Source organism: Sciurus carolinensis, chromosome 11 (assembly GCF_902686445.1).
Source record: "Sciurus carolinensis chromosome 11, mSciCar1.2, whole genome shotgun sequence".
NCBI lineage: Eukaryota > Metazoa > Chordata > Mammalia > Rodentia > Sciuridae > Sciurus > Sciurus carolinensis.
In genome coordinates, this window is record NC_062223.1 from 29,760,291 (window position 1) to 29,774,708 (window position 14,418).

Sequence of the window (14,418 nt, forward strand, 5' to 3'; positions counted from 1 at the left end):
GAACATCATGCTAAGTGAAATTAAGCCTGAACCAGAAAGTCAAGAGTCAAATGTTTTCTCTCATATGTAGAAGCTAGAGTAAAATAGGGGGAAAGATGAGGGCAGTCCCATGAAACTGAAGGGAGTTCAGTGAAATAGAGGAAGGGGATGGAGAGAATGAAGGGAGGGGCAGACAAAGGGAAAAACAGTGAAATGAAAGCGACCAATTTTGCTATGTACACATTGTACATATATGAGTATACAACAGTGAAGGTCACCTTCACCTTATGTATACCTATAAGGAACAAATATAAAAAAAAGAAATAAATAGAAGACCAGTAGAGTAGAGGAATGGGAATAAGGGAAGGCAGGAGGGGAGGGAAAAAGGAAATACTGGGGAATGAATCAGAGCAAATTATATTCCCATGCATGTATGATTATAACAAAATAAACCCCAATAATATATATAACTCCATGCAATATTAAAAAAAAAATTAAAACAACCAAAAAATAGAATCAATTGCAATTGAATTTACAACATATCACATCTAGATTTATAGCAAACTGTAAAAGCAATGGACGATATGCCATTCTAGACACATCTAGTCAATATAGAACTAGAATTCCAACCAGAAATTAGGAAAGAGAAAGAAATAAAAGGCTTACAACTTGAAAATCAAAAATCAGTTTGTTTGCCAAAAACATAAAACTCCAAAACTCCACCAAAACAATCCTGTTAGAACTAATAAGCAAATTCAACAAAGTTGCATGATACAAAATCAACATACCCCAAAATGTTTTACTTCTCTATACTAACAATTATCATAACAGAAATTATGAAATCCATCCCAGTTACAAAAGTATCAAAAAGAATAAAATATTTAAAAATAAATTTAACTAAGAAAGTGAAAAATGAACATTATTATGGTTTGAATGTGAGATATCCCCCAAATCTCATGTGTGAGACAATGCAAGAATGTTCAGAGGAGAAATGATTGGGTTGTGAGACTCTTTTATTTTTTAATTCTTTTTTTTTTTTTTTTAGTTTTTGATGAACCTTTATTTTTATTTATTTATACGCAATGCTGAGAATTGAACCCAGTGCCTCACACATGCTAGGTGAGTGCTCTACTACTGAGCCACAACCCCAGCCAAGACTCTTAGCCCAGTCAGTGAATTACTCCCTTGATGGGGATTAAATGAGTGGCAGTAGAAGTAGTAGGGTGTGGCTGAAGGAGGTGGGAACTGGGGGCATGTCTTTGGGGTATATATTTTGTATCTGACCAATGGAGTCTCTCTCTTTCTCTGTTTTCTGATCATCATGTGAGCTGCTTCCCTCTGTTAGGCTCTTCTGCCAGGATGGAGCTGACTATATATGGACTAAGACCTGGAACTGTGAGCTCTCAAACAAACTTTTCCTTCTCTACACTTGTTCTGATGGGTCTTTAAGGCACAGCAATGAAAAATCTGACGAAAACAAGCACCAAAATCTATAAATGATGAAAAATATTAAAAAAGACAAAAATAAATGTAAAATAGCACATGCTCATAGACTAAAAATAATAATACTGTTAAAATGCTTATACTACCCAACATTATCCACAGATTCAATATAATTTCTGTCAAAATCCCAGTGACATTTTTCACATAAATGGAATAAACAATCCTAAAACTCTCTTGGAACCACAAAAGACCAAGATGGCAAAAGTAATCTTGAAAAAGAAAAAGCAGAAAACATACTACTAGTTGATTTTTAATTATTCTACAAAGCTGTAGTTCTCAACATGCTACTGACATAAAAACAGACAAAGAAAGCAATAGAACAGCAAATACACATACAAGTCCATGCATACTTGGACAACTAAACTTGGGCAAGTACACCAAGAGTACCAAATAGGGAAAGGAAATTCTTCAATAAGTGGTGTTGAAAAAACTGGATGAAGAAAAATGAAGAAAAATGAAACTGTATTCCCATTTTATACTATTTATGAAAATAAGCTCAAAATAGCTTAAAAGATTTAAATGTGAACATTGTAGAAGAATAAATATGAGAGAAGCTCTTTGACATTGGTCTTTTTTCAGATAAGTCATGAGAAGCAGGCAACAAAAAAACTAAAATAAGCAAGTATGACTACATCAACATAAAATGTTTCTATGCAGCAAAGGAAACAATCAACAAAATGAAAAGTCAGTCTAAAGAATGGGAGAACATATTCACACCCCATGTGTCTGATAAGTTAATATCCAAAAAATGGAAGGAACTCACACCTCTGCATAGCAAAAAAGAAAGAAAAAATAAACCAAGTTCTTTGACTTAAAGTGGGAGACATTTCTCAAATGAAGTCATATGAATGACAATCAGGTATATAAGAAGGTGCAGAACATCACTGATTATCACAGAAATTCAAATAAAATCACATTGAGATATTACCCCATACATGTTGAATTAGCCATCATCAAAAGGTTTGGAGATAACAAGTCTTGGCAAGGATATGGAAAAAGAGAGCTCCTGTACCCTTTTGGTGGTGATATAAATTGGAAAAATTGTGATGGGAAACACTGCTGTGGTTCCCTAAAAATGAAGAAGAGAACTTGCATGAGACCCACAATCCAACTTCTAGATACATGAGAAGGAAATGAAATCAGGATCTCAAAGGGAGATGTCTGCACCCCCGGTTTCATTCACAATACTCAAAATATGGAAACAACCTGTTTCCTTTGATGGATGAGTGTACATAATTCCCCCATTTGTTACCCCATAGAAGAACCCGGAGGATATTGTGCTAAGTAATATATAGAAAGAGACAGAAAAACAAATACTGTATCTCACTTATACAGGGAATTTAAAATAGTCAAACTCACAACAAGAGAGGAGAGAATCATGGTGGTGAAGGGATGGGGTGAGGGAACAGGAACAGGTTGATCCAAGAGTACAGTCTCTCAAGAGTGTTAGAAGGAACTGCATGAGTCACTGGAGAGAAGGAGAATGTCACTTTGTATTTGTGATCATTATAAGAGGTGGGTATGCGCCAGAGCCTGATTCTCTGGGGGTGATTAAAAATAAAAGTATTTAATTTTTTTTTAAAAGTACAATCTAAAACTATTTAAATTTTTAGAAAGAGTATAATCTTTCAGATTTAAGATAAAAAATTTCTGGGGATGTAATGTACATCATCAGTGATAATATGAGCTGATTTGTAATCATCATACAACCTGTGCATATATCAAATTAAATCATCCCATTGTACACCTTGAATATATACAGTTTGTCAATCAAATATTTTAAAATTATAAATAAATGAATACAGTAACTGCCATAAGTTATATGCCCTCACGTCTCTGGATCTCAAGCAAGCATGAGTGGGTATTGAGAAAAGTTGTAATATTGATTTCAAAAGTGAAACAGAAACCCTTTCTGAATTGTGAGTCAACAGGGAAAGGACAGCAAAAGTCCACCCCCTTGATTCACATGGCTCCAGATTTCCTACCAATACAGGTACAGTTAGAGAAAAGTTTAGGTTACAAGTGTAGGGAATATAATTCCCCATTCAAGAATAGGATTTTTTCCAAACATTTCTCTCCAGAATACCTACTTTGAAGAAAACCTTTTCATCAAAGGAGATTATTAATTCCTGGGAGAGAAGGCAGCAGAAACAGAACAAGCTCCCTCAAACTTTAAATAGCTAGGCAGTGCAAGGTGAAAATGTTTTGTTATCATTCACACATCCTCAGCAGGATTAATCCATAGCCAGATTAATCCATCTGCATCTGTTCCCTCCACATTTTCTGCTTCTTGCCTAGCAGGACCAGAGCCATATATAGGAACCAATTCTTCATGTGTTCCAAGTAAGTCCATTCTAAATGAAATCCTGGATTTTCTGAGAAGAAGTTTCTCAGTCCTAGACCAGATGGAAATACTTACTCATAAGAATGTTTTCATTTTTCAGGCAACTTTATTTTGGTAATTGATATGCAAGAAAAGGAACATGTTTAATATATACAATTTCTTAATAGCTTTTGATTTGATATTAAAATTTATTGTTTTCTCTCTCTCTTGGTGTGTTGGAATTAAACCCTGGATCTTGTGCATGCTAGGTGAGCACCCTACCAACTTAACTACACCCCCAGACCTGATATTGAAGTTTTTGAACAAGCTCTTTCTAAAGAAACATAGCTTTAATATTGAAACTTTTAATTCCAAGATGAGGTTAATTTGAGACTGAATTGTTTCTGAATGCCCCCAAACACCATTAGGATCATGTAGGATGACTAAGGTAAGGTTTTCAGTAGTGCTGATACTTATTAACCATGGTTCCTTTCCACATACAGTAATAATTATAGTTTGACACTTCCAATATAATTATAGCTTCTTTCATCCTCACCCCAATTCTTCAAATATAGTTGGTAAGTATCATTAACCTAGTTTTGCAGTTGAAAAATTTGAGAATCATGGAGATTAAGCAATTTGTAGGATAAATTCTCTCTTGACACTAGACATCATGCTTTCTCTGAAACACCTCTAATAATCCAGACAAATCGTAAGTGTGAACTTCTGTTTTTCTAATTTTTCTTGATGCATTATCATCATACATAATACATTATGTACATACATGGACATGCAAATAACATGATTTGATCAATTTCATTTCCTATTAACTCCCCTTTCCATTTGCCCTCTCTCACCCCAACCTCCTTCCTCAACTCTGCTAGTCTCCTTTCTATTTTCATGAAGTCCCTTTTATCATATTTTCTCTCTAGCTTCCATATATGAGAGAGAACACAGGACTCTTGACTGAGTCTGGCTTATTTCATTCATCATGATGTTCTCCATTCCATCCATTTTCCAGTAAATGATATAATTTCATTCTTCTTTAGGCTACATAAAATCCCACTGTGTATATTCACTTCCTTTTCTTTATCCACTTGTCTGTTGATAGACAATTAGCCTGGTTCTATAACTCAGCGTTTATCAATTGCACTGCTATAAATGTTAATATCATGTATTGCTATGGTATACCGACTAATTATTTTGGGTAAGTACCAAGAATGGTATAGCTCGGTCACATAATGACTCCATCCCTAGTCTTTTGAGGAACTCCATCCTGTTTTCCATAAGTGGTTGTACAAATTTACAATCCTACCAATAGTGCATCAGTGTTTCTTTTCCCCCACATGTTCATCATGGTTGTTAGTTATAGTCTTTACCATTGTCATTCTGACCAGAGTGAGATGAAATCTCAGTGTAACTTTGGCTTCCATTTCCCTGATTGCTAAAGATGTTGAACATTTTTTTCAAATATTTGTTATCCACTTCCACTTCTAATTTGTTTATAAAAATTTAAAGAAAACAATTTAAAGTTCACATTAATAGAATGCTTTCAATTTTAGGAAAACAGGCAAATTTAAACTAAATTAAAAATTTTACAATTATTTATGACAACAGAGAAATAGGTCTGGGCAAATATACATTGAAATCACAATATAGCAGAGTTCTAGAATGAAAGACAAAAATAATATACTTAAACAAGTTTTAACTGTATAAGAGGTGCTAGCTTTGGAAAATTTAAAATTACAGTTAATAAGGTAGTACATTTCTATGAAAAACTATGTATCAAAAATTATAGAGATAATACAATATTTGGTATCAACTCTTAGGTGTAACTGCTTAGGAATTCACACTTATTGAAATGTAAGCTCTTTAGTAGTAAAGATTTTTTTTTTCCCCAGTAGGACCTGGTACATGAAAGTTCCTCAATAAATATTTGTTGAACTAATATAAGTGGATCCTATTAAATTTGGTAATTAAGCAAAAAGAAGACTAATCATAAGGGTTTTAAAATTCAAATATACTTTATACCCACAAAAGACATACATGTGAATATTAAATGGCATGGAATAACTGTTCAGTCCAAATACAAACATGTAGAACCCTTCCTCCTGTGGATGACATCAGTCTCTGTGGCTTCTATGAGAGCAATATTGGAAATGATTCTCTCTGAACTTATTCCATGGTTGAATATTTCTGTTTGTTGCTGTGCCATTGATTCTTCTTATCTTCTAGGTATAAACCTACTTATAAAAATAAATGAAAGTCCTATGTGTATCTGAATCTCTGTGGTGAATGTTCACATGTATGTTCTTTTGATCAATTTTCAGAATAAACTATAATGTGATACTATTATTCTCACTTTATAAATGAGGAAACAAGAATGCGAATTGCCAGGAAATGAAGCACAGGTAAAAGAAGCATGTTACGCCACCTGCAATTCTCCTCAGTGCTTGACAAGGGTTTTGCTGAGTAATAAAAATGTTTGCAAAGTCACATCTAGTTGGGAATTTGGGTTGTGGGCTTTCCTTCCTTGCTTGCTTAATATGTGTAGGTTTACTAGTAATATTTTATGTTACCCCTGAAAACAGGGGTCTTAACAGAACCAGGGTTACAACATAAAAACCAGACCTCTTATGGAACAGTGATTTCAGATTTAGTCATTTGCAGTGAAACTCTGAGTAATCAAGATTGCTATGAGAAAATACAAAAGCAGATTCTAGCTGCCAATCCCCTGTTGACTACTCTCTGATGACCTGAAGCATGTAGGCAAATAACTCCAACCCCATCAGGAAGGATGAACAGGAACATAAGAAATAAAGAGGAAAAAAACAGGTTCCTCAATGTTAAGTTCACACAGTATAAGAAGATGTTATATTATTGCTAGCTTAAACTGTCTAGCATTTATTAACTACAGCAGTAGTCACACGACTGACATTTACTCAACCCTGCTGAACTTACTTTAACCTTTATGATTAAATATTAATATATCTTACTGTTTAGTTATAGGTTATCACAAGTAAACAATTACTAAGAATAATTAGAACACTTCATTGTCTAGTCTAGTAATGATTATACAAAATATTTTTGTTTTTCTCCTTGTGACCTTTTCCTGTTCTGAAAAAACATGTGTAACTGCCAATGTTTTAATGTATAAAAAGTTGGCTGGGAAAAATAAAATTTAGAACTTAGCATCCATTCCTTGAGTTTGTGTTGCTTTGTTCTCCACCACGCCGATGCCTACTCCCTCACCTGAGACCACTATGAGCCCTGCTAGGGCTGGACCCTGGCAGAAGCAGAATGGAAAAGCACCAGGATTCTAACCCAATACTCTTCTGATTCTAAATTTAATATACTCAACTACTATTGTCATTTTAAATATTTTGCTAAAGAGTCAGTGTCCCATGCTTTGTAGGGATTTGAAGAAGGAAGAGCTGGAACTGAGGGAGAGACCAAGATAAAGGAGACTTTAATGAATGTGAACTACACTGTTCCTAATATCTGGGAGTTCAAAGATGTCATTACCTATGTATGTATCAATGCAACTGTTAATGAAATTGCTCCATCAAAATATTCCACTGAGGTAGTGGTAGTTATAATTATAATGATCATATCAAGTGGAGATTACTAGTTCAAAATTGATTATTATAACACAACAGTATAGGATCTGGGCTCTGAATATGGAGGAAAAATTTGAGAATTATCTGACCTAATCTCAGTCATGACTTTTATGAGCTGCTTGATCTTAGAAGTGTTACTTAACTTCTCTGTACTTCTATTTTCTAATAGTGAAGTTAAGAATAACATGATAGTAGTAATTATATGAATTTATAGTAAGCATTAAATCAGCAAATGTCTGCCAAAAATCATTTAAAATACTCTGCCATTAAATAAATATATTTTGTATTATCATTTTAACTATTAATGGTATATGATTCATATGCTGTTATTATAACTATCATTGTGTTAATGCCATGATCAACATTCATTTCCATCTCAAGAAAACCCTTATAGGAATTCACAACTCAGTAGAACACAAGCATTTATTATTTATCAGAAGGACAAAGTATAGTAAATTTAAGATTGCTTTAATAACTTTTTTTTAGATAATGTAATTCATTTTCACATGAAGTACATGGAGAATAGGAAAAATGTGACAGAGTTTGTTCTACTGGTACTTACGGAGAACCCAAAGATGCAGAATGTCATATTTGCTGTGTTCTTGCTCATCTACATCATCTCTGTGTAGGAAATGTGCTCACTGTGATCACCATAACTGCCAGCCCATTACTGGGGTCTCCTATGTACTTTTTCTTGGCCTATCTCTCCTTTATTGATGCCTGTTATTCTTCTATCAATACCCCTAAACTGGCCATAGATTCACTCCATGAAAAGAAGACCATCCAATTCGATGAATGTATGACTCAAATCTTTGGGGAATATTCTTCGGAGGTGCAGAGGACATCCTGCTTACAGTGATGGCTTATGACCACTACGTGGCCATCTGCAAGCCCTTGCACTATACAAGCATCATGAACCGAAGGGTATGTGGCCTCTTAGTAGGAATAGTATGGGTGGGAGGCTTTCTTCATGCAACCATCCAGATCCTCTTCATCTTCTGACTACACTTCTGTGGTCCTAATGTCATCGATCACTTTATGTGTGATGTGAACCCTTTGCTCAATCTGCCCTGCACTGACACTCACACTCTTGGGTTCTTTGTTGCTGCCAACAGTGGGTTCATCTGCCTGTTAAACTTCCTCCTCCTGCTCTTATCCTATGTGGATATCCTGCACTCCCTGAGGACCCTCATGTCTATTTTGGTACCGATAGCATACCATTTTTGTTACTATAGCTCTGTAGTATAAATTAAGGTCTGGTATTGTGATGCCTTCTGCTTGACTTTTCTCACTGAGGATTATTTTGGCTATTCTGGGCCTCTTATTTTTACAAGTGAATTTCATGACTGCTTTGTTCTAATTTCATGAAGAATGGCATTGGAATTTTGATGGGAATTACATTGAATCTGTATAGTGTTTTTGGTGGTATGGCCATTTTGACAATAATAATCCTGCCTATCCAAGTGCATGGGAGATCTTTCCATCTTCTAAGGTCTTCCTCAATTCCTTTCTTTAGTGTTCTGTAGTTAGTGTTGTAGAGGTCTTTCGCCTCTTTGTTGATTTGCTCCCATGCTTTTTTTCTTATTTTTTTGAGGCTATTAGGAATGGCATAGTTTTCCTAATTTCTCTGTCAGTTGGTTCTTCATGGTGTATAGAACTGCAATTGATTTATGGGTTTACTTTTATACCTTGCTACTTTGTTGAATTTATGAGTTCTATCAGTTTTCTGGTGGAGTTTTTGGGTCTTCTAAATATAGGATCCTGTCATTGAGGAATTGGAAATATTTTCAGTTCTTTTCCTATTCATATCCATTTAATTTCTTTCTTTTGCTTAATTGCTCTGGCTAGAGTTTCAAGGAATACATTGAATTGAAGTGGTGAAAGAGGGCATCCCTACTTATTCCAGATTTTAAATATAATGCTCTCTGTTTTTCTCCATTTAGAATAATGCTGTCCTTGGGTTTATCATATATAGCTTTTATAGTGTTGAGGTATGTTCCTACTATCCCTAGTATTTCTAGTGTTTTGAACATGAAGCCATGCTGTATTTTGACAAATGTTTTTCTACATTTATGAAGATAATTATGTGATTCTTGTCTTTAAAGTTATTGATGTGATGAATTACATTTATTGATTTTGTAGGTTGAACCATCCTTGCATTCCTGAAATAAACCCAACATGGTTATGGTGCACTATCTTTTTAATATGTTTTGATATACAATTTGCCAGTATTTTATTAAGAATTTTTGCATCTATATTCATGGATATTACTCTGAAATTTTCTTTCCTTTTGTGTCTTTGGTTTTGATATTAGGGTGATGCTAGTTTCATAGAATGAGTTTGGAAGGGCTCCCTCCTTTTCTATTTCATGGAATTATTTGAGGAGTATTGGCATAAGTTCTTCTTTAAAGGACTGTGTTGAGAATCCATCTGGTCCTGGGCTTTTCTTGATTGGTAGGCTTTTGATGGTTTTTTTCAATTTTGTTGCTTGAAATTGTCCTGTTTATATTTTCTATGTCCTCCTGATTAAATTTGGGTAGGTTATTTGTCTCTAGAAATTTGTCAATGTCTTCAAGATTTTCTATTTTATTGGAGTATAAATTTTCAAAATAGTTTCTGATTATCATCTGTATTTTACTTGTGTTTGTGGTGATATTTCCTTCTTCATCATGGATTTTAGTAATTTGAGTTCTCTCTCTCTTTCTCTTGTTTAGTTTGGCTAAGGGTTTATCAGTTTTGTTTATTTTTTCAAAGAACTGACTTTTATTTTTCTTTGTTTCAACTTAATTGATTTTGACTCTGATTTTAATTATCTGTTGTCTTCTACTGCTTTTGGTATTGATTTGTTATTAATCTGGTAGGACTTTGAGGTGTAATGTTAGGTTATTTAATTCATTTAATGAATGAACTCAATGCAAATAACTTTCCTCTTAGAACTGTCTTCATAGTGTCTCAGATATTTTGATATGTTGTGCTACTATTCTCATTTACCTCCAATTGTTTTTAATTCATTTCATTTCTGATTTCTTCTGCTATCCATTCGCCCTTCATTACTTTTTTTTGTGGAGATACTGGGGATTGAACCCAGGGGCACTCAACCACTGAGTCACATTCCCAGTCCTTTATATGCTTTATTTAGAGACAAGGTCTTGCTAAGTTGCTCAGGGCTTCACTCAGAGTCTCACTCAGGGCCTACTGGGGCTAGCTTTGAACTCATGATCCTCCTGCCTCAGTTCTTTCCAAGCTGCTGGGATTACAGGTGTGTGACACCATGACCAGCTAGCTATACATTGGCCATTCAAGAGTGTATTATTTAGTTTCCAGGTGTTAAAGTAGCTTCTATTTTTTATTGTGTCACTGATTTCTAATTTCATTCCATTATGATCTGATGGAATGCAAGGTATTATGTTTATTTATTTATTTTTTTATTTGCTAAGAGTTACTTTGTGGCATAAGGTATGGTCTATTTTAGGAAAAGGATTCACATGTTGCTGAGAAGAAAGTGTTCAGTCATTAATGGATAAAATAGTATGTAAATGTCTGTTAAGTCTAAATTATTAATTGTATTTTTTAGTGCTATAGCTTATTTATTTAGTTTTGCTTAGAGGTTTTATTCAGTGATGAGAGAGGTGTGCTAAATCTATCCAGTATTATTGTGTTTTGGTCTACTTGATTCTTGAAATTGAGAAGCGTTTGTTTGATGTATGCAGATTCTCTACTGAGTTCCCTATTTTTCTGTGTCTAACTCATCATTTTTTTTTCCTGTTACTTATACCATTGTTTTATGGGCTATCTAACCAGATGTTAGATAAGTTGTTTTCTTTTTCTGTTCTGTATAGATCTTTGGTTTGCCTGAAGTTAGATTAAATGCTATTTTGTTTTGTTTTGTTTTGATTTTTGGTGGTGGTGTTGAGAACAATTTAATTTAGAAAAATACCCTCTCCAGTTATTGAAAACCTGTCATGAACTATGCATTAAAGTTTTAAAAATATCCTTCTTTTGTGATTTGACCCTTTCTTTTTATTGAATTTATGTATGTCCATTCCTTTAGTTTGTAATTCCTTTAGTTTACAATAACAAAAAGTTTTTAAATGTATTGAGTCAAATATTTTTGTTAGCTTAGTGTACTTATTTCTTTAGCGAACCTTTTTTTCTGAATATATTTGGTGGTTTTTCATCTTTTGAGTATTTAATCTATGTTTTCTTAAACTTGCAACAAGTATATCTAGAATAAGAATAATGCTATGTAATTTTAAATTTTTATTAATATTATCAAGAATCATATTTGTCATATTATTATAACTATTTTTCCAATCAAGTATATCATGTTATTCAACTTTGAAATATATGATAATGATGTATTTTAATAATGCTACACCACCTGCTATTTTTGTATTTTATATATAGGAAACTTTAGAAGCACTGAGACCAAGATCTGAATGCCACATCCTGGAACAAATCATCAGTGTTAGTTAAAAAAATTATTCTGTCCGACTCTAAATAACACAATCTGTCCAACAAATTATGGTGGCTCAATTTCTTCAGCTTAAAAGTGTCAGCTCTCTTTCATAAACTGAATTTTGAGTTGCAAAAATGGCTTGAATTCTAAACATGACTAAAGATTACCAGAGAGTGAATTCTGAATTTTCAAGTAAATTTGGAGTATGCTAAAGTATATCATTCTCTCTGTTTCTTTCCATTCAGGATGTGCTTCTTCCAGGGTATTTGATTTTAGCCTTCACTATATGTATTCATATAGTCCTTGAATATAACATGAACCAACAAATTTAATGACCTGTGTATATTTTACTGTAGCTTTGAGTATTCACTAACTTCATTTGATTCTGAAGTGTGACTATATCATCTTCAATTTCAAATTGAACTCACCTGATGTTTTATAGTCACCCTGAAAGCAAGTTAAAAATGACAAGGCTGACAAACTGCCCTGCAACCCCATCAGTACTGGTGACTACAGAAGACACTGAGGTGTAGAAACCCATTGGTTCATGCCTCTGCTCTTCCTTTGGTCCTCTTTCTATACTTGTTTTTCTATGGGGAAAAATACTGTGCAGTTCTTAGGAGACTATCCATACATGAACAATTACAGGAAAGATTCCTCAATGAGCAACCTCATAAAAGCATGCTTGGTATGAGAATTAGGTGTATTTGTGTGTATGTGTGTGTATGTGTGCGTGTGTGTGTGTGTGTGTGTGTGTGTACCTGTCTGTATGAGAGACAGGGGAGGGCTGTGAACTCATTATATGACTAATAGTATTCTCCAACCTTGAGCCTTGAGTTTTTTCTGCTAGGGAAGTACATCAGTGTTACAGAAAAATTCCTGATCCAAGTTATTTGTTTATTCAAACTTAAATTCTTGTACCTTTTCATGCATAAATCAATCACACCAGGCCAAGCTGCATTCATGAAGTAAGTGAACAATGTGACAGAATTCTTCCTGTTCAACCTGACCCAGGACCCACATGTGCAGAAACTCCAGCTTGTTGTATTTCTGGTCATCTACTTTCTCACCTTGTTAAGCAACTTACTCATTGTTTTGATGATCACCACCAACCAGCCCTGGGTTCCCCCATGTATTTTTTCCTGTCCTTCTTGTCCTTTATAGATGGTTGCTGCTCTTCTACCACAACTCCTAAAATGATATTTGACTTACTTGCTGAGAAGAAAACTATCTCCTTTAGTGGGTGCATGACTCAGCTCTTTGCAGAACATTTCTTTGGGGGAGTGGAGATCATCCTGCTCACAGTGATGGCCTATGATTGCTATGTGGCCATCTGCAAGCCCCTGTGCTACATGATCACAATAAACAGGCATGTGTGTGGCCTCCTGGTGTCCCTGGCCTGGGCTGGAGGATTTCTACATGATCTGATTCAAACTATTTTCATGATCTGGTTGCTCTTCTGTGGACCAAATGTCATTGATCATTTCATCTGTGACCTTTTTCCCTCCTGAATCTCTCCTGCAGGGACACTCACATCTTTGGCTTCCTGTGGCTGCCAACAGTGGGCTGATGTATGTGATCATTTTTGCTATTCTCATCACATCCTACCTCCTCATCCTGTGCTCTCTAAAGACTCCCAGCTGTGAAGAGCAATGGAAAGCTCTCTCCGCCTGTGCCTCCCACATTGCTGTAGTGGTCCTCTTCTTTGTGCCCTATATATTTGTGTACTTTTGGCCCATGGTGACCTTCCCCATTGACAAAGTGGTGACTGTGTTTCATACTACAGTGACACCCTTTAATCTACACCCTCAGAAACACAGAGGTGAAGAACACCATGAGGAAGCTCTGAGGCCGAAGACTCATCTTGGGCAATGATTTGAATGAAGAGAGAATATAAAATAAAATCTACTCACATTTTAACTTAAAAGATGAGTATTTGATTAAATGATGACTATGGTGTTGCCTATTTGGAAAACCCTGAAATTTACAAATTGGCTACCACAAGAAAGTACATTGCTAGCTAGCATAAAAATGTTGCCACATAGTTTATTCCATCAGTTTATGTAACCAATATGACAATTTGTGGCAAAGTTTGGGGACACATTCCAATACATCCCAATAGGCTGAGTAATTGCAATATTTTAGCAAATGGACTTCACATTAAAATTTTGTGAAAAGTATAATTTTAATTACAAATATTGAAATCCAGGTAGACTTATTACTACAGAAGTCAGAACAACACAAAACAAATTTGTTTTTAGGAATGAGAGTCATTGAGGCAGAATTTAACCAGAAATTAATACTATTGTGCCATAAACTTCCAGGGGGCTCCATTTATCTTAAAATATTGCTGTTTCCAGAATAAATTGGTGTCTCTGCTGAAAGTCATAGAGTGGTATAAAATTCTTCCAGGTATGGTCATAGATAAATCTTGGACATCATTTCTCAAATAGAAGATCCTTCCTGAGGAGCTATCCTACACACCACTAAAAACTATTATGGGGTGTATTTGTGCCTTAGCTAATAAGGACAAA

At 34.7% G+C, this 14,418-nt stretch overlaps 1 pseudogene; it reads left to right on the forward strand.

The window, feature by feature from the left end:
• Window positions 1-12,847: 12,847 nt before the first annotated feature.
• Window positions 12,848-13,733, forward strand: LOC124958192 (olfactory receptor 4C5-like; annotated as a pseudogene).
• The last annotated feature ends 685 nt before the right edge of the window (window positions 13,734-14,418 follow it).